Below are 22,612 nucleotides of genomic sequence, written 5' to 3'. Positions count from 1 at the left end.
TTAAGAGTCAACCACGCCTACCTAAAACGGCTCGTTCTAACATGCCCCCACATGTCTAAGTCACTATCTGGGAAGATTTGAACGCCGCCCAAATGTTCACGCAAAGAAAGAAGGTGTAACTTTTATTCTCGCTGTAGTATTGTTGTTGCCACTGCCATGTTGTGAAGGCGCTGTGTGTTTCGTTGTGAAAGCGAAACTACTTTGTTTGGTCTTCCAAAAGAGGACACGACTAGAAATCAGTGGTTAAGTTGTATTTACAACACTGTTCCAGAACAGTTCAACCCAAATATTCAGATGTGTGCAGCACATTTTATGGAGGACTGTTTCCTGATCCTGGGAGAGTAGACTATAATGCCGGCTGTTCTGACTCAAAGACTGTAAGAACGTTTTTTATATTTAAAGGATTTGCCACTGACGATTCAAACGCGAGTTTTTAGCAGTGTAGAGTAGTGCTTGTTTGTCATTTCTCCGATCATAAATGCAGACTTGGTTTTATGTTTACGTGGCGCGATGCAATACAACGTGTAAAAGGACAGTATAAGTCATGTTTTTTATATTTAAAGGATCCACTGGATGCAACAAATGCCTCTTTTATAATGGGTTTTAATGTTTTTGTCTCGTCGCTCCGGCCGGGACAAGGCATCACAATATGGTAAGGGGTGTAACATTTCCGTCACACGCTTGAGGCATTTGGCCAATCACAACGCACTGGATAGCTGGCCAATCAGAGCACACCTCACTTTTCAGACCGATGAGCTTTGTAAAAATCGACGCGTTTCAGAAAGGCGGGGCATAGAGGAGAAATAATAATGTACAGTATGTGGAAAATAATGTGTTTTTTTAACCTTAAACCGCATAAACACATTTCATTACACCAAATACACAAAATAATGTTCTTTTTAGCAACATCATATGACCCCTTTAACAATACGAAATATCACTGAAATCAATGTACACAAGAAAAACTGTAAGATTTGTCTGGTCAACATGAAGCCACATTTCTAAAAGAAACTCAAACAAGCTAATGGGCAGACATTTTGCCATCAATGTTAACAACAGATCAAAAGCTTTCATAGAGGTGATGATAATGCTACAATAATTCAACTGCAGTAGAGAATTAGATGTACCCTGTGAAGAGCCTCACCAGTGTGCAAAAAACTTCTTTTGTAGAGAAAATTATGCAAATAAACGGTATTTCAATATGTATGAATGGTGTGACACTCTTGCTCGTTTCCTTGCCATAATATAAGTGGCTATTCAACTGATAAAGAACACAGTAATCTTTTTATTCACAGAAATGAAAATGTTTTATGCAAAAGAAAAAACTTGCTTCGTTCTATACCATTTCTTGAAGTAGTATTAAAGTGATCCGGATTTTCAAATGGTGCCATCACTGTTATGAAAATGTTAAACTGTTCTCTCCTTGTATGGTCCATTGTTGTGAATAGACATACAGAACACGCAGGACAAAAGACATGTCACAGATTTCCACTAGAACAGACATTTTAATTCATTCAGTCTTACTGTAAATCAGATCTTGTGACTGGAAACAAAAGAGACTGAAAGAGAAGTTTTATAAAAGGTGATCTGCTGCGATCAACCTCTAGACAAGACCTTGACCTTTACATTTCAACATTTAATTCAACCATAATCTTTTAATTTAGTATTTTAATTAAATGAACAATTGTAAAAAGCAGTTTATTGATATAAGGGCCCTTTAGATAAATAGACAGATAGACGGACGGACGGATGGATAAATAGAAGGAAGATGGATGTACAGACAGACAGACCAACAGACGGATGGACAAGTGTACAGACAGACACAATGGCATATGGACAGATAGAACGACATAAAAAGACAGACAGATAAAATGACAAACAATAAATAGACAGATGGACAGACTGAATGATAGACGGACAGATAGAATGGCAGAATGATACACAAAGGTGAAGAAAGAACGACAGAACGATAGGCAGATAGAATAAAAGACAATAAACAGATGGACAGAACGACAGACAGAGAGAGACAGAATGATAAATGGACAGACAGAACAACAGAACGATAGACGACAGAATGACAGACAGACAGATAGAACGACAGACAGAATGATAGATGGGACAAATATAATGATAGACAGGCAGGTAGAATGACAGAACGATAGATAGACAGACAGAACAATAGAAACATAGAATGACAGATAGATACTGCAGACAGAACGATAGACGGACATGTAGAATGACAGGTTGAAATAATTACAGATATTACTACAGACAAGCAGAATTTCCAACAGACCGATAGAGAGACACACCGAAAGACGGATATAATTTTTTTTTAAATTATAAAACAGACGTACTACTTTGTTTTCACACAGACAGTGGATTCTGAATTTGTACATAGCCCCTTGTTGATATTTGAGTAGTGCTTCTAAAAGTTTAGTCATTTAAAAAAACTCATGCCTCTGAGGGCTTGTTATGAGACGTAGACACCGCTCCATTTCTAGCATCGCTCATGGGCACTGATCTTTGCTAAAGGCTTGTGGCTATGACTCTTTGACGCAGCCAATAAACACTGCTAACAGCCTGAGCATCTAGGCCAATGTTTTCATTTAAAAAAAAATGTCAGGAGATTCACAAAAGAGATTCAAAGAGGCAGATGGAGCGTCCTTTGATGAGATAAAATCCAGACAAACAGCATATCTATAGTGTGAAAAGTGTTTCTCAGCATGTCAGAAACAGCAGACTCCTCATTATTTGTCCTTGCAGTAACGAACATCCGCAAGTATGAAAAACACACACACTAGTGCATGCTCAGCAGTTTCAAGTGAGACCAGTCGAGAAATATTCTTCCACCTCTGCAGAAAATCAGTCAAAGGGTCGTTGAAATGTCCATAAGGTGAAGTCAAATTCGGTTTGAGAAAATCTATGGGCTTTTGCTGCTGGGGTCAACAACAAAAAAATGACATTTCGGTGAAAGTTTCTACTGCAGGGCCTGATAAAACTGGGGGTGGAAAGAAGGGACAATTCCAGCGCTGTCAGTGTCATCAAACGCTGCAATCAGTAACAGTGAAATAACTCACCATAGAAACATATTTCTTGAAAAAGCAATGACTTTCGTGCCACTGTGAACTGCTGTAAGTAAAGCAAACAGGCTTAGGCATCAGCCTGATGGCATTTCAGACATTCACCGGCACTATCGAAATAGCCACACAAACGTGTACGAAATTTCCTTAGGTTATTAAAACCGCCGCAAATGATTTGGCATTTAAAAGGCAAATCTCACGGCCCTAAGTCTACTTATTATGGGATTTCTGTTGTGTACGTGTGAGAATACGCATGGTGACCTCTTCCTCAGGAGTTGGAGTATTTACACCGCTAATGAAGCTCTGCTGTCACAAATAGAGAAGTTCATTACATTTCTGAAAATCTTATTAAACCAGGTGTCAACATTTCCCATTATGGGCTCTAACCCCCATGCGGGCAATGGGAAAAGTCACTGAACTCCTGTAAATTTGCAGGTCTAATAGCACAGAGTAAATGTGTAAAGCACCAACCCAACCCACTGAATAATGCCATTCAGATCATCTCTGTATACTACAGTTCACATCAAATGTGTTCTTAGAGGTGTTGCAATTTTTCATCCATTTTTCATTCATGGTTAATCAAAAACTTTTGTCTACAAAGTGTTGAGTAGAAGCTAAATAAGTAGCAAATCTATAATTTTTTTAGTATCCTGATATAAAATCATTGCTTTAGCAAGTTGAGCAGTACTTCTATATGTATATGAATATATATATATATATATAAAAACACAAACAAAAATCAAGGTTACATTGAAGCACATAAAATGGAAGTAAACAGGGTCAAACTGTGGGTGTTAAAATATTCACTGTTCAAACAGTAAACAGTAAATGAAACAGGGTTCGCAGAAGGTTCTTTAAAGTGCTCGAATTTAGCTTTTAGAAATTTTAAAGGTTTGAAGACCTGTAAAATTGACTGGAAAATTCAGTTTAAAAGTGCAGGAAATTAAAAAAGAAAAGGTGTATGTGGTTTACATGCACAATACAAAATAGAGAAAAGAAAAACTATTAGTAGAAAAAAAAAAAAGGTTGAATACCTCTGATACAAGATATATCTCAAAAGATATTCAGGTTCAACATTTGCTTTGGAGTACAACTAAAAGCTTTAATAGTAGGTCTAAATGCTGTATCGGTTTTATGGTGTTTCATTTATTTAGCCTAATTTGTATAAGAGTTAAATGTCTATATAATATCCTTATATATTCTTTGAGTACAATGTAAGTCACTTTGGATAAAAGTATCTGTCAAATACATAAATGTAAATGTAAATCCTTCTATAAAGGACAAAAAGCATGTGAAAAATAAAAGGTAAATTAGGAAAAATTGTATGTATTAGATAAAGGCTTTGTATTGTATAAAATGCGAAAAAAAAAGTCCTTGAAAGTCCTGGGTTTTCATGAAGTTGTTGTATACCACATGATGTTAATAATGTTTGTCAACATGACTTAAGTGCGGAAAGTCAACTATAAACAAAACCTTTTCTGCATAAAGTTATATACAATTTTACAACTTTGTCTCCATGACAGTGCAATGCCATAAATGAAAAAACAACTGTAAAGCAGATTATTTAAACAGCTCAAATAATACACAGAAGAAGTGATTGTATGCCTCACATATCTGCCCAGTCCGCATCAAAATTTCCTTTAAAAAAGCAAACGAGGAGCAAATGAGTATAAATTATTTTTGAGGTAATCAACATCAGCCACAAATGCTGTTGACTGAGCTTCACTTGTACTGAAACTGTAAATATATATAGCTTTTAAATTAAACTAGACTTGGTTTACTTTAATGTTGACCTCAACTACTTCAAAATACACGTAGCTTGTTTTCTACACTTTGATAGCAAGTGATCACAGACCAATTTCCACATTTGAAAGCTAAATGTACTGCTAAAGCCATTTCACTGTAACAGGAAGCAAATGGGAGTGCCACAGTAAACCAGCTCAGCACCATGCACACGCTCCAGATTCAGAGAAAGACAGTAGTGTAGTCAGCAGGAGGGCCGTGACAGGAGCCTCTCATCCCAGACCTCAGCAGGTGAGGAGCTGCGAGCAGTGAGAGATGAGGAAAGTGAGCTGTTTGCTGCACAGCGAGAGATCTGCTCCCCTCTCGAACAGCGCTAAGAACACAGAGTTACAACAGATGATGAGATTTCATCATTCAGGCAGATAAGCTGGCCCGAATGCTGCGCTGCGTTCGCTAGAGTGCTGGCGACAACTTGAAACTTTTTCTTTCACATTCTGTCTCGAGGAGTTATTTTTACTTTTCTTGTCCCACTTCACATTTTACAGCTATGAATACAAGATTTCAGAGAAGAAAATTCAGTCGCTGAGATGATACTAGGGTTGTCATAATACCGAAACGTAGTCAGTATCAATACCAGTGAAATACAGTGATGCAACAACAAAACTATGCTACTCAAAAAAACCATTTGCCATTAAGTTTCATATTATGACTTATAACAGATAAATGGCTGATATTCTATGCAATTTTCTAAACACATTAAAAATAAAAGATTCAAAACTAAAACCAATTGTTTTAAATGCTACAAGTGAATTTGGGAATCACTGCATTTTGATGTACGCATTTTATATGCATTATTACGTATATAAAAAAAGGATACTCGTTTAGAAATTTGATAGAAATTAGGGTAACACTTTAGTATAGGGACCAATTCTCACTATTAACTAGTTGCTTATTAGCATGACTATTATTAACATATTGGCTGTTTATTAGTACTTATAAAGCACATATTCTGCATGACCATTCTATATCCCTAATCCGACCCAATACCTCAACTTAACAACTACCGTACTAACTATTAATAAGCAGCAAATTAGTAGTTTAATGATGCAACAGCTTCTAAAAGAAGGAAGAATTGGACCTTAAAACAAAGTGTGACCGAAATTACATTTTAATTATTAAACTATTAGTGTTTTTAAAGATTAACATTAATTAAGCATTTTAATGACGGCAATGCTTAACTTATTTTATATACGTATATATAATATAAATTTAAATTAAAACAATGGCATGTAGTCTTCAAGTATTTCTCAATTAAATAAATGTTGCTTTAAGCTTTTTGAAAGCAATCATTCAACAGAGTACACTAAAATGAAGAATGAAGAAATAATATTTTTTGTTTATATTGTTTGATTAATAATAACATTATAGCAGCAGGTATATTAGGTTCAAATACACTTGCAAGGTTTTGCAGAGACTTGATTTTGTGGCACAAAATCTGGTGGTTTTTGTTTACACTGAGAAAACAAAAATATACAACATGCATGATATTTAGTGGTTACTAGTGACTCAATATTGAGTCAATACTGTAGAAAGAGGGTGTGATATATATATATATATATATATATAAAGTTTGTACCAAAGTACTTTCGACATCTCTAGATGATACAGATTTATTTCCAGTCAGAGGCCATCCTCATTCCAATCCATAGAGAGAAATAAAAATTTTTTCCTAACTAGATTCCCGAAGAATGGATGAAAGAGACGGAATCTTAACAGGCCCTTGTGCTAATATTACCATCAGCACCTGAAAGAGACGAGGATAGAAGAAATGAGCATGCAAATGGAAAAATCGCTTCAATCAGCCGCCTCTCTTTGCATTTCAATGTGCCGGCAGATGCTTTAATGAAACGTTTTCTCTTATGCTCTCTCTCGTGCTGACCTCTAGCAACCCTCGACTCCGACGGCTACACATCTTTCTGACCGTCTGAGGTTATGAGAGGTGTTGGCCTTACGCTTGAACGGCTCCTCTCGAGCGAACACTTCTGTGTGACATTTCCCAGGGGCTAGGAGGTGGTGATGCAAGCATATTTAATTACAGTGCCCCAATCAAACCGTTAATTATATAATTCTAATACAACCCCAGGGAAGCAAAACCAGCAATTTTTGTGTCGCCTCAGTCACTCTGTAAATCATCGTATTCACGGTTCTATTACAACCAAAATAACATTTAAGTGAATTCAAAATACGAGAGCAGAATAAAGAGCTCAACAACTACCGACCAGAATAAGAAATTGCCTTGTGTTAATTAATTGAATAACACCTTCATGAATAAAAGAGTACATCAAATGTATTAACTGCTGATTGACAATCAAACTGACTTCAAATTTTAAAAAATTTAATTGAAGCATTGAGGTCAACTTAGTTAATATTCAGCCAGCAAGAATTGAGAAAATTGAAGAGGATGAATTAAATTCTGCTTTGTAAATTCAGCAGTACAAATCAGTGAAATGCATTTCAAGGCCATACGGCAGTTAACGTTGATCCGTATTAAAAAAAGCAAACTTGAAGGGGCAATTATTACAATTATGTGACATCAGTGTTTCAACCTTAATTTTATTAGGCTATGAGAATACTTTTTGTGCACAAAGAAAACAAAAATAACGACTTTATTCAACAATTTCTTCTTCATAACATTACAGTTGAACTACTGATGGACTATTTTAACAATGTCCTTACTACCTTTCTGGGCCTTGAACGTGTCAGTTACAATGCTGTCTATGCAGGGTCAGAAAGCTCTCGGAATTCATCAAAAATATCTTAATTGGAGTTCCGAAGATGAACGAAGGTCTTACTTTCGACATGAGGAACGACATGAGGGTGAGTAATTAATAACAGAATTTTCATTTTTGTGTGAACTATCCCTTTAAGGTGTTCTGAAGCCCAAAAGTCACTCCTTGAAATATAAGTCAGATTCACTGAAATTATATGACTCAAAAGAAAAGAAGTAGATCTCACTACTTCTCTCATGAACAAACAAAGGAAAGCTATGGCAGATGATACAATTTCAGTAAACAACAAATTTCAGTCTGCTCTTCTGATAAACCTTCAGAAGACTTGGAATATAGCGTACCACTATCAGGATACTCTAATGGTGCTTTTGCATCCTTTTTGGAGCTCAACCAATCAAGTCCTTATACTTAGTCCTTATACACCTCCATTAAATTAAAAGGAGTGTCCAGGATATTTTTCGCTTTTTGTGATTCAGAGAAAAAACTCAAATTCATATGAGTTTGTAATGACACAGGGATAAGAAAATACAGACAAATAATGGCAAAATATACCGTTTAAAAATGATTTCAAAGGATTGAGGTCAACAAGAATTTAAATTGAGATGATGAATTCAACTAGAAACATCTGTGACTTGCATTTCAGGGCATGTCCATTTGACAGTTAAATTGGCACTGGCTTTCATCTTGATATTTAATTAAAAAAGAAAGTGGACACTTAAAGAGGCAACTACCTACCAAGTAGGGCGGACATATTCTGGAAGCTCAGGTGTGATGGCAGGGCTGTTCTCTAAAGTCACCAACCTGCATGAAGAGAAAGATCATGCCATTTAGAAAGCCTTCATTTAATATGCAATACCATGTTGCTAGGTAATCATGACATGGAAAGTAAAAAAAATCCTTCAAATGACAGAAATATTACATTGAAATAACAATGCTTTTAGTGTCCATGGAAACGCTACAGCAGCATCAATTCATAAAAAGGCCTGCTGCAAGCCAAACATCTTACATCTTTAAACAAAACAGGCGATCTTTCATAAAAGCATTCCAGAAAATGAATGGATGCCGCTAAATTTGTTGAAGTGCTGCTATTTTTGATCCAGGGGCTACAGAGGAGTCTTTGTGCTGATCGGGTTATTGTACAGAGCGACTCTCTTTGTCTTGATACAAGAGAGATAGAGTGACTCAGAGAAAATGATAAATGGACAGCGGGGAACAACAACAAAACTAGAGAGCGAGTCTGAAGCCTTGAACTTAAGGGAGCAAATGAACCCTCTTCAAAAAGATGAGCGAAGAGAATGAGAAGACTGACAGAATGGAGAGAAAAGAAATTCACTCAGAAGGGAGATAAAAATGGGGAGTGTATGAATTACAGCGCTCGAAAAGAAATCTATGGTAAATACAAAGCAGCACTGAGCTTATCACAGACAATATCGATTAGTATGTAGGACACACAGTTTAAACCCGGAGCTGGAGATAAATTAATTTATGCGTAAGATTCCTCCTGACTCAGCGTCTTCTTGTCGCTTGACAGCACGGCTAAGTGTAATGTGTGGCACTTATATAAAAAAGGGTTGGTTCCGTACCTCTGAGGCATGACTCCAATGATTCATGCTATCATTCGTATCTGGACAGGCAATTTGTCACACAAACCTTTTAAGCATTACGTGTGTCACTGACTGACAGGACAAAGCATCCGACAGGACGGAAACAGCCACTAACTGGAAACCCATTTAGATTGAGGGCAGTTAATACCACTGCAATGCTTTAGCTGTATTCCTGAGGTTAGGAATTATTTGAACAAAGATGACAAAGGACTGAATTGAAATGTGACACCCATATCCTTAAGTATGCCTTTGAAAGGTCAATGAATTAGGTAAATCTCAACCCATTTAAAAGCTATGTAATATTCTACATGAAAATGTTTTGTTAATATAAAAGTGTGAAGATGAATGCAGCTAAAGTAAACAGTCTCTCTGAGAGCGGCTTGGAAGAGAGGGGCTGAGTCAGCAGAGCTCATTAACATTTAAAGGAAAACGCTACAAATCTGCATGCTCTGAAAAGAGCTGTTTTTGACAGGGTAAAAAATGTGTTTTTTACACTACCATTGAGAAATTTTAACCAAACTATGTTACAGACTTTTCATTAAGACCCTAAAGAATCATATCAACTTGTGGAAAATGGGCATCCTATGACCCCTTTAAGAAATCATTCTAAAATGATGGTTTGCCTAAGAAATATTTATTATTATTACCAATGTTGATAACACTTGTGCAGTGCTGATTAACATTTTTGTGCAAACAGTGATAGGCCCCATCATGACACAGAAACTGCACTTGTTAAAATTACAAATGGCTTCTTGCATCAGACCAAGGCTGCATCTCCTTCCTAGTTTTACTTGATCTTAATGCTGCGTTTGACACTGTAGCCCACAACATACTCATAGACTGACTACAAAATTATACTCGTATTCAGTGACAGGCATTAAAATTATTTAAATCCTGCATAATCCTGACCGTTACCTCTTTGTTTATTTAAATGAGGAATCATCTAAGTTAACGCCAGTAAAGTATGGAGTGCCACAATGATCTGTCCTGGGCCCTCTGCTGTTTTCAGTATACATGCTGCCTTTTGGTAATATTATTAGAAAACATGGGATTAGTTTCTATTGCTGTGCTGGTGATACTCAGCTATATATTTCATCAAGACCAGAAGAATTATCTAAGATAACAGAGTGTTAAAGATGTAAAAGATCAGATGACCAGGAATTTTCTTCTATTAAATTCAGATAAGACATATATATTACTTACTGGACCGAAAACCTGTACACAGAATCTCTTAGAATACAATTTTCTTCTAGAAAGATGTACTGTTATTTCCTCAACAGTCAAAAAATGTGGGTGTTTTGTTAGACAGCAACTCTGAACATCATATTTCAAATTTTACAAAAACAGCCTTCTTCCACCTTAGAAACATCAGTAAGCTTCGGAACGTTACATGTTTCTGATGCAAAAAGCTAGTTCATGCATTCATGACCTCTAGACTGGATTACTGTAATGCACTACTAGGTGACTGTCCTGCATCTTTAATAAACAAGCTACAGCTAATCCAAAATGCAGCTGCAAGAGATCTTACCAGGAAACTTAATTGGTAATCGGTATTACACTTTATTTCCCAGAAATTAATTTGAATTGAAATTTATATTTCTTGTCATTCCAATCAAATTTTAGTGAGGTGTGGCTAATTTAATTCTAATGAACTCTTTAACTGAAAGGCCAATTCAATACTGAATTCATATTATGGACAATCACAAAGTGTTTTTTTGCATCCCAAAATCAGGACTGGGATTCACGCAGTGTAGGCATATCCAAATTGGTTGGCTATATACATCAACAGTATGCCACCAGGTAACCTTCTTGTACAACTGTGATCAGCAAGCTAGCTATATGAAGAGAGCTGACAGAAAGCTGGAAATTTGTCCTCTCCTTATGTTCACCACAGTGACCAGCTGCAGAGTTGAATCCATGCTGTGAACAAAACAGCATAAGAGCTGGAGGAGGGTACATGCCACATTATTCTGTGCTGCCCTCACCATCGGCATTGCTGAGCGGCGTGGAGTGCAGAGGTGAAGAAGCCACATGAGTCGCATGTGGTTTTTGGAGCATTTTATGACAGATTTTAACTTTTTACGCACTAAAGGAATTGTCAACAATTCCTCTGTTCAGAGTACAAAAAAAGACATTTGTGGTGGCCAAAATTGTTAGAACACCTGACAGATCTGACAAATATCGACCTTTTTTTGCCTCCAAAACATGATTTTATTTCATAATGTTCATGAAACATGCAGATGGTTGCTCTGAGCACAACAAATATCAGATTAAGTGGGTCGTACTGTTTTTATCCACTTTTACTTTAATATTTGGTATTCAAAGCATAAGATAACATGACTTGAAATCTAACACGAATTTCGAATATTCGTCGAATTTAAAATAAAAATCCATATTCGAATGCAAAAACATTGTATTCGAATTGTAGGTGTGCGTTAAGGAGGCAGCCTTATCAGTGGCGCACGAGATGCGATGACGATGTAAGTGTCGTTGCATTATAATGTTTTTGTTAGCCTATCCAGTTGAAGCCACTAGATGCGGCGCTGCTGCATCGTTCATTACAAATATTACGGGAAAAGAGAACATCAATGCGGAGAAGATCTTGTTTAAATCAAAACCGAAACCAAGCCGTTCACACAGAACGCATATTATAGACTGTATAAAAACATGGACGTAGTGTCCGTGACGTCACCCGTACATTTCCGAAGAGCGTTTTTGAAGCTCAAAATTGGGCGGAGGCGGCCGTCGCCATCTTGGCAGCGCGTCACCGCACATCACTCCCGGATAATCGAAAATGGGCAAAGAGGCGGGAGCAGGTTGCTGAAGCCACGCCCACCTAGCTCGACAGTGGTGACAGCAGCGGCAATCCACCTGTCACTCAAGTGGACACACCCTTAATTATGCAGAACTTTAATTTCTTTTTATTAATTCACCATTTGTAAACTGATGTTTACTGTTCATTTTATAGAAATATCAATAGCATTTGTATTAAAACTATATTCACTGAATGTAATAAAAAAAATCAAGAATCGAATCGAGAGCTTGCGAATCAAAATCGAATCGGGACATCTGAATCGATACCCAGCCCTAATTTAAAGCATCCTTGCTAAATAAAAGTATTAATTTCTATATTAATAGAATCGCCTGACTCCAATTATACTGACTCCAAACTTTCGAATGGTATAGTGTATAAAGTTACAAAAGCTTTTTATTTCAGATAATTGCTGATCTTTGGATCTTTCTATTCATCAAAGAATCCTGAAAGATGCACTGAACTGTTTTAAATATTGATAATAATAATAATAGAAATGTTTCTTAAACAGCAAATCAGCATATTAGAATGATTTCTGAAGGATCATGTGACACTGAAGACTGGAGTAATGATACTGGAGTAAATTTAGCTTTGATCACAGGAATACATTACATTTTAAAATATATTCAAATGGAAAGCAGTTATTTTAAATAGTAAAAATATTTCACAATATTACTGGTTTTGCTGTACTTTGGATCAAATAAATGCAGGCTTGGTGAGCAGAAGGGAATTCTTTAAAAAACATTAAAAATCTTACTGTTCAAACACTTTTGACTGTACTGTGAACAATGCTATTTTCACAGTCACAAAATACTAAAAATGCACAATCACAATGCTAAAAAAGCCTTTCAATAACTTTAACAGCATTTGGTTTTAAAAACAATAAAATGGAGAATCAATTGTTGTAGAAGCCGTGGATAAGTTGTGCACTGTAAACACATCTAGTGTAAAAGCACAATGAGCGTGTGCTGCTTCTGCATATGGCACTGCACAAATAGTTATAAATTATAATAGTTATAAATATTTATAAATAAAGTAAAATTAGGCAGTAAAGTAGGCAGCATGATAGTCAAAAAAAAAAAAATTCAAAACCAAAAACAACACAAGCCAGTCTTGTTGTTCTCGAAATCTTTGTACTATGAAATAACAGAAATGGACATTTGGAAGAAGTTACCACATCGAAAACGTCACAGCCCTGCAGATTTTCATTTTCTAACTTGGGAAGCTTATTGAAGACTATTATTAAATGTACACTAACACTTGTTGACTTGTTGATTTTTTTCACTGTACAGTCCAAAAAAAAAAACAGTTCTGAAAAGATATTCATTACACCACAATTCATATTTGTCTACAAAACCTATTTCAACCATTAAAGCATAAACCTTTAAGCCTATTAAGTCAGTCAGGTATGCAAATACTTTTGACTGGAATTGCATAAAAGGCATAAGGACCTAGGGATTGGGTTGAAACTTTTTTCCTAGGTTAAACCTTTGGCTCAGAAACATTCTTGGAGACTTACCACAGCTCCAGACCGTCTTCCAGCAGGTAAACATGAGGGGGCTAAGAAACATCTGTGCTGAGCTGGATAACAGGTAGGAGGAAGGGATACAGATTCTTGCTTTCCGCTCCCAGGCCCTGAATAACACAAAAACATTTCGACCCATCATACCAGGATAAGGGAAAACTAATCAAGCTTGGGCTTCTCCTACAAGTGTTTTCAAATCCCTGAACATTAGCTGTATTATACAGTCCTACCAAAACAACAAGTTGTGCGATGAAGATGCAGGCAAAAAACGTTTGTATTCAGATAAAAATGTGATAACAGGTTGTCAAGGGAAATTCAAGGGAATGCTACCAAAATGAGTTTCATTCCATCTTACAGTCAATCACAAGAAACATAATTTTCTGACTGAATAGCAGCATGAGTGATATTGTGTCAGTATCCATGCTCTCTAGTACGGGAATCTCAGGAACACACCAGCGGCCATGTGTCTTCTGGGTTCATTCAAGGGCCCGGTCTTGAGAGCAGCCTTGCTCTCCCCTGAGTGAGATACATCCACTCAGCCTCTGACTGATGAGGGTTCATCACAAAGACCACCGCAAAGGGCTCTTAAGTTCAGGGCATGACTGCCTTCGACAGTCCGCTGATTCCAAGCTGTCCATCAAAATCACAGGTGGAGAGCTCTGGGGGCTCAGAGAGGGTAGAAATGCAGTATCCGCTGGATCCAGGTGAAGATTTGTAAATGTCAATGGGCCAATGATGAAAAACAACAAACAAAATCCAAGGACACCCACTGTAGACACCAAGAGTCATAACTTGGCAAGACAACAAGGTATTCAGCAATGGTAGTTTGAAAGTTGAGTGCAACAATGCACTTTTGTCATGCCTCCGGATGTTTTACTATCTAGTTTGTATTAGCACCAAACTACAAAAGCTGGAGTTTTTTGTCCAAAATCACGCATAATGAGAATCTGGACACCTGTCTGGATATCCTGTCTGGAAAATCAGCATTTATTATTAAAAGGGTAGCAAAACAAACACCAACATGGTGTATTAAGTATTTCACTACTCATAAACATATTATTCTATTATTATTTTAATATTATTCAATATTTTTTCCAGACCACGGTAATACGATTTTTGTGATCTAGGGAAATGAGAATACATTTTTACCTCCAAAGAGTCCAAAGTATCATAGTGTCTTAATTATTTACATATTTATAACGCATTACCTTTTTGTCAATCCACCAGCTCACATTTACATCAGCATGTTTGCAGCGTAAAAACATATGTTGATTTTCGCAAACCAGCAGAAGGACTTATAGAAAATGCAAATTCATTCTCTGCCAGCAGGTGGCGCTTTTGGGATGCCAGAAATGTAGCGGTTTCTCTGTTAACGGCAGTACACAAAGCAGCGCAGCTCCTGACTTTGAAACGTGCAACGTTCATGTTTATTTAATGAAATCATAGCCTTTTGAAGTTTAATCATCACATTCAGCCATATCACATCCATATGGCTATCTGTCCGCAAATTTAAGGCCTCTTGAAATCATAATTATGACTTTCTTGTACCATTTAAGAATTTTTATGGCCTTAAAATTTAATATAACTAAATTGAAGACTTTTTAAGGACCCACGGAAACCCTGACAGTCAGATGTGGGAGCATTCTACATATAGGCATGCTGTAGCTCTCCAGGAGCAAGGTGGTTGGCTATGCCTGACGTATAGAGTACACAAAGTAGTAGTTATCCACAGTTATCCACTTATCTTATTTACCAAACAACAATTCCAGCTGGCTCACAACATTTTCTAGTTTACCAAAAAATGTTCCCAAACAACATCTCTATCCATAAAAATGGCCAATTTTGCAAGCCACGGCATGTGCCAAGGCAATTTGGCTTCTGCAGGTCAACAAATAATATCTGAATGTGCAGTAAAGAGAGCATCCATTTTGAAGCATCTGCCAAAAATATGCTTTTGGGGATGGACCCATGATAGGGCCATTTAGGGATGATTGACTTTGAATGTTCACTGGTAATATTGTCTCTTCAGCTTTCTGTGCCAGGCTGGAGAGCAGCAGCTGTGATACCATATGGCTGGCAGAAGAGGCCACAGAAAACACAAACAAATGCAAGGTTAATAGCAAACTGTTGATGGCGGGTGGTAAGATATGCACACAATAGATGGTTTCCTGAAGCACTGCTGGCATTTTAATATGCAAATCTAAGGACTTGAGCAAAAATAAATAAATAAATAAAAAATAATGAGAGCTGGTCAACTAAGCTGGCACAAGTGCCGGATCTAAGGAATGTATGCAAATTTCGGCCAAGCCTCGGGTGATCTTTCAGACTGAGACTCATGTGCCTGTGATTTGCAAGGACTGAAGATGCTGTAATGAAGGGTTTTTAACGTGAGCGAGAAATTTTAATATGCAAGATGTGGTTACTGAAGCACAGAGCACTTTCAAAGACAAAGAACAGCTCATTCAAGCTGATGACTACTCAATAACTCTCCTCAAAGGAATCTTTATGAAATTAACTTAAAAATTAACATCAACTCTGATCCACACAAGTATAACTGACCATTTGTACATAGAAAAGTTAATTGAAATGCCAATTCCAGACTGCTCAAGACATTTAAAACATACAAAAATGAACTGAGGCAAGGGAGCTTGATATGGCAAAAAAAAAAAAAGTTAAAAATTTTAATTAAAAGACCTTCAAAATGATGTATGATTTGTTGGAATCTGACGAAAAATGATTGAGCTACACCTGTTTGAAGTCGATAGAGTCAGCAAAGTAAATTTAGAGAAAAACTGATTTAAAGTTTTCTGAAGGTTCCAAAGCAAAATCACCCAGCAACATTGTATCTTTTCTCCCACTTCTTTTCTTAATAATCATTACTAGATTAATAATCACAATATAGCTATTTTTTTATTTTATCTTTGTTGTTACGCCTATAGCCTATAGTGTATTACTTTTTTCATTTTACATCTAAACATAAGCATTCAAGTAAGAAAAACAAAAAGTAAAATGTAAAAATCACTTAAGTGTTCATTACAATTAAATTGATTATTAAAACTACAAAAGCAGTTCAATCTAAAGCAGTGAGCGATTCCCTCTTTTATTGTTTGATTAGCATTAATGCAACAGACAGACTATATTACGACATAGTGTAATGCACGGATCCAATATAATGTTACACAACCAATGTTTTTCCCCAAGTTCCCCAAACGTTCACTTAAGATATAACAGATTATGTTTGCCTATACGTATATATTTAGCCTACTGTAAATCTGTGTAGGCTATATGTGTATTGGAATAGAGTGCCATCTGTGTTGTCTTTATGCAGGCGCTTTGGATGTCAATCAGCGCAAGAAGTGAGCGTACTCTTCTCAGAAAACGTACAAATAAAGATACTTTTAAATGTTTAATTACTATTTGGAGCATTAGGATCGCTAGACGAGGGCTTAATGAACTCATTTTTGTGAAAACCTGAAATTCGACCAAAATCGACAATTTCCACTTTCTTTTTTTGGCCTGTAGCGCAAAATTAGCCCGATATAAGTCGTAATTATAAGGTTGTGTACTAGTATAAATAATGAAGTGTATCCTTCAGGAAATAAATCTGATGAGTTAAATCCCGTTGATTAAAATCCTGCTATCAAAGTGCTACATTGTACTGATCTTTAGCACGCCCAACTCAAAACAGAAATGCAGAACATTAATAACTATGACTAGGACTGTCATATACACATAACGTAATAATGAGAGCACTATTCTAGAAAATGTTGTGAATTCTTGGGGTTTCGCTGGCGCTTTCAGCATGTTGTTACAAAAAGTGTGCCCCTCTTGCCACCTCATACGTTTATAAGATTTTTCAACAAAATAAACAACTTGAATGATTTATTTTCACACAAAATCTGTTGCTCCATTAATGTTCAATACAACGTATATATTTTTTCTGCAATTATACATTTTAGGCGCAGTGAATGGCACTTTTTCTCTTAAGGTGGGCCTTTAGCCCTTTTTTTTTTGTCACAAATTGGCAAAAAGTGTGAAAAGGGTTGTTCCTGCATCAGCAAAGTGTTGCTCAGTGGCGTTCTCAGTTAAACCAAGCTCAAGATATCCAGCTACTGTAGCCTTCGGATGGTTTATATGTGAGTGTCACTCATCTCCTCAGGGGCCAGAGTGAGACAGAAACTGCTCCTGACTCATGGAGCAAAAAAAGAAAAGGGAAAAAAAAGACAGGATGAAATGAGCAGCTTGCGGGATCCCATGTGGAGGAAGATGGAGAAGCACTGTGGTAATTTTCAAATACACCCATCAATAACAAGCCCCTGTCCGCATGTGTGTTCATACTCTCACAGCAGGAAGGGATGAAGTGTATCGTACAAAAATAAAGGTCTTCTGCAAGTGTCAGAAAACCTGAGAAGTGCTCAGCAGTGCTGGAGGGCATTTGTTCATATTCATAGACGACGACGGTGAAAATAAGCCCCCCCCCATCGGTGAAGGTACGCGCATCACGTTCAAGTGAGCACTTGAAACACAGACAGAATGCTAAACACCCGACTCGACCGTTTCAAAGGCTCGTTATCCGTTTCATTCGTGGCCCCGCGGGTATGCCGTACCTGTACGAGATGGATAAGGGTAGTGAGGATGGCACAGCGGAGCATGTTGTGTTCTTCAGACTGTTTCCAAAGAAGAGGAAGGTACTGAACCAAGCAGCCCACGTACAGTCGAATCTAGAAGAGAGGGGAAAAAAGTCTAGCACTGATCTCAATTGCAAAGGAACACACACAAAATATGTTTTTGTTTGAACTTGAATGTTTCAGATTAATAAAAAGAAAAAGAAAAATCTGAAAACAGGTCAATAAATTATGAATGAAATTAAACAAATTTATAAAGAAATACATTTAAAGAATGATAAAAATAATAATAGTAATAAAAACTAATTCTCATCATCAAAATCACTATCATCACTATATTTTTACCCTATTTTTCTTTGAACTTATGTTTTGTTATGACCCATTTATCCAGTCTGACGACAACAACATCAAATTATTAATTTACATTTCTAAAAATGTTTAAATAAAAACAACCATTTATTATTATGATTATTATCCTGTTTTTCTTTGAATGGCCCTGAAATGTCAATACAACTGATTCATTTATTTATGTTTTAATATCATATCAGCAACAATGGCTATATTTGTGGCAACATTAACAGTATAATTTCAATACATCTTAAGAAGCAATCACTATACAAAAACATACAAATAACAACAATAGTGGTGATAAAACTCATATAGAATCTTTCAATTTAATCAATGATAAAAATTCAAATTTTTTTCTGAGACATTTTTTTGTGGCAAGAGCTACTTCAGTCTTAGTAAGCACTGTGGTGCAGGTTTTTATTTTTATGCTGCTCTTGCATTATTCTGCCCTGCGATTTGGTACCTGATTTAATGAACAATATTCCATGAATTATTCCTATGGATTACATTTGGAATCTCTGTTTGAATCCACCCTCACATCTCTCTCCTGGTCTATTTTTGCAGTGGTGCATTAAAACTTTTCTTATTAGCATCCTTTACTGTTGGAATGTTTCTCCAGCAGAGCAAAAAAATGAAATTCAGAACAATGTCATCAAAATACATCTTATTTACATATAAATGTAAAACTCATCAGTGCTTCCAGTGTTGACTTCTTAATGATACTTCACATTTAAATTACTAACATACTTAAGACTTTCTCATTGCAATTGAAAGCCGTAGTTTAGTAAACATTTAGTAAACATTGTGTTTTTTTCCTGTCAAGCTCCTAGCATTTTGGTGCTTTATCAGCATTTTCGTCTGCTCAAAGGAAAACACAGTTTAAATACACCACAAGCAGTCTGTCACTGTGCACCAACCACTGATGACAGTATTTGCATATCTTTTAAAAAAGAAACATGCCTAAATTAACTGCAAAATATTTTGTAAATTAATCGGATTACACTGCCAATTTGAACCTTTAAATATAATTTTAAGCCCTGCCTGCACTACATGGGACAACACTAGTGTTTTCACAAAGGTCTTACCATAGATGTTTTTTTTTTTATTATTTTTTTTTTTTACTGCTGTGCCTTTAAGACAAAACAACATCCCATGTGAAGTGAGGAAAATAAATGTGCTGAATAAACAATCCAAAGTTAATTGCAACTTTATTTCTCACAATTACAACTTCAGATATTGTAATTGGGAGAAATAAAGATGCAATTGACTATTTTTTAACTCTAGGTTGAAATGGCTTCAACAGATTTGAATTGTTATTGTTTCTTGTAATTGTGATTTTATATCTCACAGTGTGACTCTTTCTAATTTTAAACCTTTTTTTCACAAAACACAATCACGTACACAATCAAGTACATACATGCTGCTCACCTATTATTGTAGCAGAGTTTGTGCTTATTATAGTGCTATTAAACTTTAGCCATTAAAATGTTTATAAGCAACTGAAAAAGCACAAATGTCAGGGCATGTCAAAACTTCTCCAGGGCCCCAAAACACCCTCGGACCCCAGAGGGTTAAGCAGAAACAGGCAGAAAAGGGCTTCCCTCAATGTAAGACTGAAATGATAAGGGATCGTATTCCCAACTCTTTCTCTTTTTCTTTAAAATGCTGCACATCCCTAATTCTAGGATCCTTCAGAAGAGCGCAGGTGCTACACAAAGACAGGAACTCTGACAAACTTTCATATTTTACTCTTATATTGTTTGTTCTTCTAACAGTATACCCAACATTCTGTGATTTCTGATTATACAACAGACATGATCATACAATAGGCATAATTTTAGCTCATAGGCATCACTAAAGTGGATGATCATGTGTCAATGTTATTATCAAAGTCTTGTGCCTAGAACATTCCACACCTTTTAAAATGGGACAGCCAGTTGAGATTTCATACCATGAGTAACATAAGCTTTAAACGGGTCATATTATGCTTTTTTAAAGATCATTATTTTGTGTATTTGGTGTAACAGAATATGTTGACATGCTTTAATGTTCAAAAAACACACTCCAAAGAGAAAGGAAAACTTGAAATCGCATCATATGACCCCTTTAACAAAAGGTGAAAAGAGCTAAGCTCTGGCAAGAGGAACTTATGACAAAGCAGTTAAAGATCAAGGAGAGTATGACGGAAAAGCCATTATTTCACAAGTAGCGAAAAAGATTTAAAAAAAAATTGTGAAAAGATACATTTCTAAGCTCTTAATGACGGAAAACGAAAATACATTTCCTCCTAAGGTGGTACGGCACATTTGCATGAACCAAAAAATGGATGGACGTGCTGCATGAAAACACTTTCATATTTAATACTGGTAATTTGTGAAAGTGAAAGTGACATGACAGGTTACGAGTCCGACTCTCTAACCATTAGGCCACAACTTCCCTAAAAAAAAAAAAGGGACTAATCTTTAAGCTGAATATATGCTCCTACGGGGCAATACAGAGGAGCACTAAATCATTCGATAGGGCATTAAATATCTCCTGTGCTGCGCAAACTTGACATGGAAGGTTACTTTCAATATACACACGGCATGACCGCCTGTAATTTATGCATGTTTGACTAAAAGCTTAAATCATGAGCTTTGCATTCTAACATGACTAAAATAAATGTCATTCATCAAATGGCTCAGAGTTAAGGCTCAGGCAATAGCTAAAGGTTATTTTCAAAGCAAGTCGTGGCCTTGTCCTCAGTCAGCATGGTCTGGTAATGACATGACATCAATATGTGTCTTTCAGTGTGCAAAAACAACAGATAGTGTCCTGAGGAATATCTAGAAAAGCAACTGATTTTAGAGTCAAGATTGAACCCTATGCATTCGGATGACTTCATTTGACCTCTCGGAAGGGATGAAGCTCACCTGGATGCTGACTCTCTCGATGACGCAGGAAATAACTTGCATTTTGGTGTCACATTCGTTGACCTGTTGTAACAGCTGGAACAACAGGCCGAATATAGACTCCAAGTACTGAAAAGGAATAAAAGAGTTGCTAATGAAGACCTTTAACTCAACAGATTAAATGCAATGACGTCAAATGTTCAAAACGACTAATCTTACCGGTAAGAACTGCTCAGTTCTGAACTCGAAGTCATCCACGGGTAAGGCTGAGTTAAGTGTAATGACTGCAGGTGAGAAGCAATGACCTCTTAAATACACATGATTATCTGACATGCAGATGAATGAGGATGAGAGTGATTAAAGTAATCATACGACGCCATCCAAACAAGTGGGAGTTGTTGAATGGCTACAGGTTAATAGGCAAACTAATTGCAAGAGTGCTTAAATGCATCCAATTAAAGCTGACAAATGACCAGCCTGGTGTTAAGTCTGTAAACTACGGCGGGCTTAGCATCACTCAGAGGAAAGGATATCCAGCTTTAGAGTTGTGGCTGTTTCGATGCGAACCTGAAACAGAGAAAAATTGCATTATTATACAAAAATTAATAAGGCATGATCTGCACTGTGAAGTATGAAATTTTAATACTGAAGTGTGTCGCTTCCACACCACTAGTGACACCAAAAGAAATGGAAATAATAATTCAGAGATTCCACACCTTCTGAACAAAAGCATTTCTGAGACTTTTTTTTGCTGATTCATCATTACTGGATTTCTAAAATAATTTTATGTCAAAGAACATTAATATTTATTTAAAAAAATGTATGATTGTTCCTTGACGTCAGGATTGACGCCAACAATTTTAACTCATTTATTATTACTAGATATATATTTTTTATTAAATAGCTAATGAAATATGTGAAAGCTGACTAGAATCATTTTTCTTCATTATAAACATTTCCATCAGTTTTCCATAACTGGAAATCAGCTTAAAAGTTCCCTGGGTTTCTATAACTGTAGGAACCCAAGTGTTTGCATACACTGTTTTTTTTTTGTTTTTTTTTAAGAAATTTAATTACATTTTTTTTTTAATTTAAAGAAATCAGTAATAACTTGATTGAATTAATCAATAGTAAAAGTGAGACAATTATCATATTAATAGTGCTGTCAAACGATTAATCGTGATTAATCACATCC

General features: G+C 36.2%; 1 pseudogene; it reads right to left on the bottom strand.

Annotated features, from left to right (window-relative positions):
* The window catches only part of LOC107667511 (importin-11-like), a 149,330-nt pseudogene that overhangs the window by 42,354 nt on the left and 84,364 nt on the right, over positions 1-22,612 (bottom strand).

This window comes from Sinocyclocheilus anshuiensis, unplaced genomic scaffold (genome assembly GCF_001515605.1).
Source record: "Sinocyclocheilus anshuiensis isolate Anshui unplaced genomic scaffold, SAMN03320099.WGS_v1.1 scaffold1132, whole genome shotgun sequence".
Taxonomy (NCBI): Eukaryota; Metazoa; Chordata; class Actinopteri; order Cypriniformes; family Cyprinidae; genus Sinocyclocheilus; species Sinocyclocheilus anshuiensis.
This window is presented reverse-complemented; position numbering and strand designations above follow the sequence as displayed.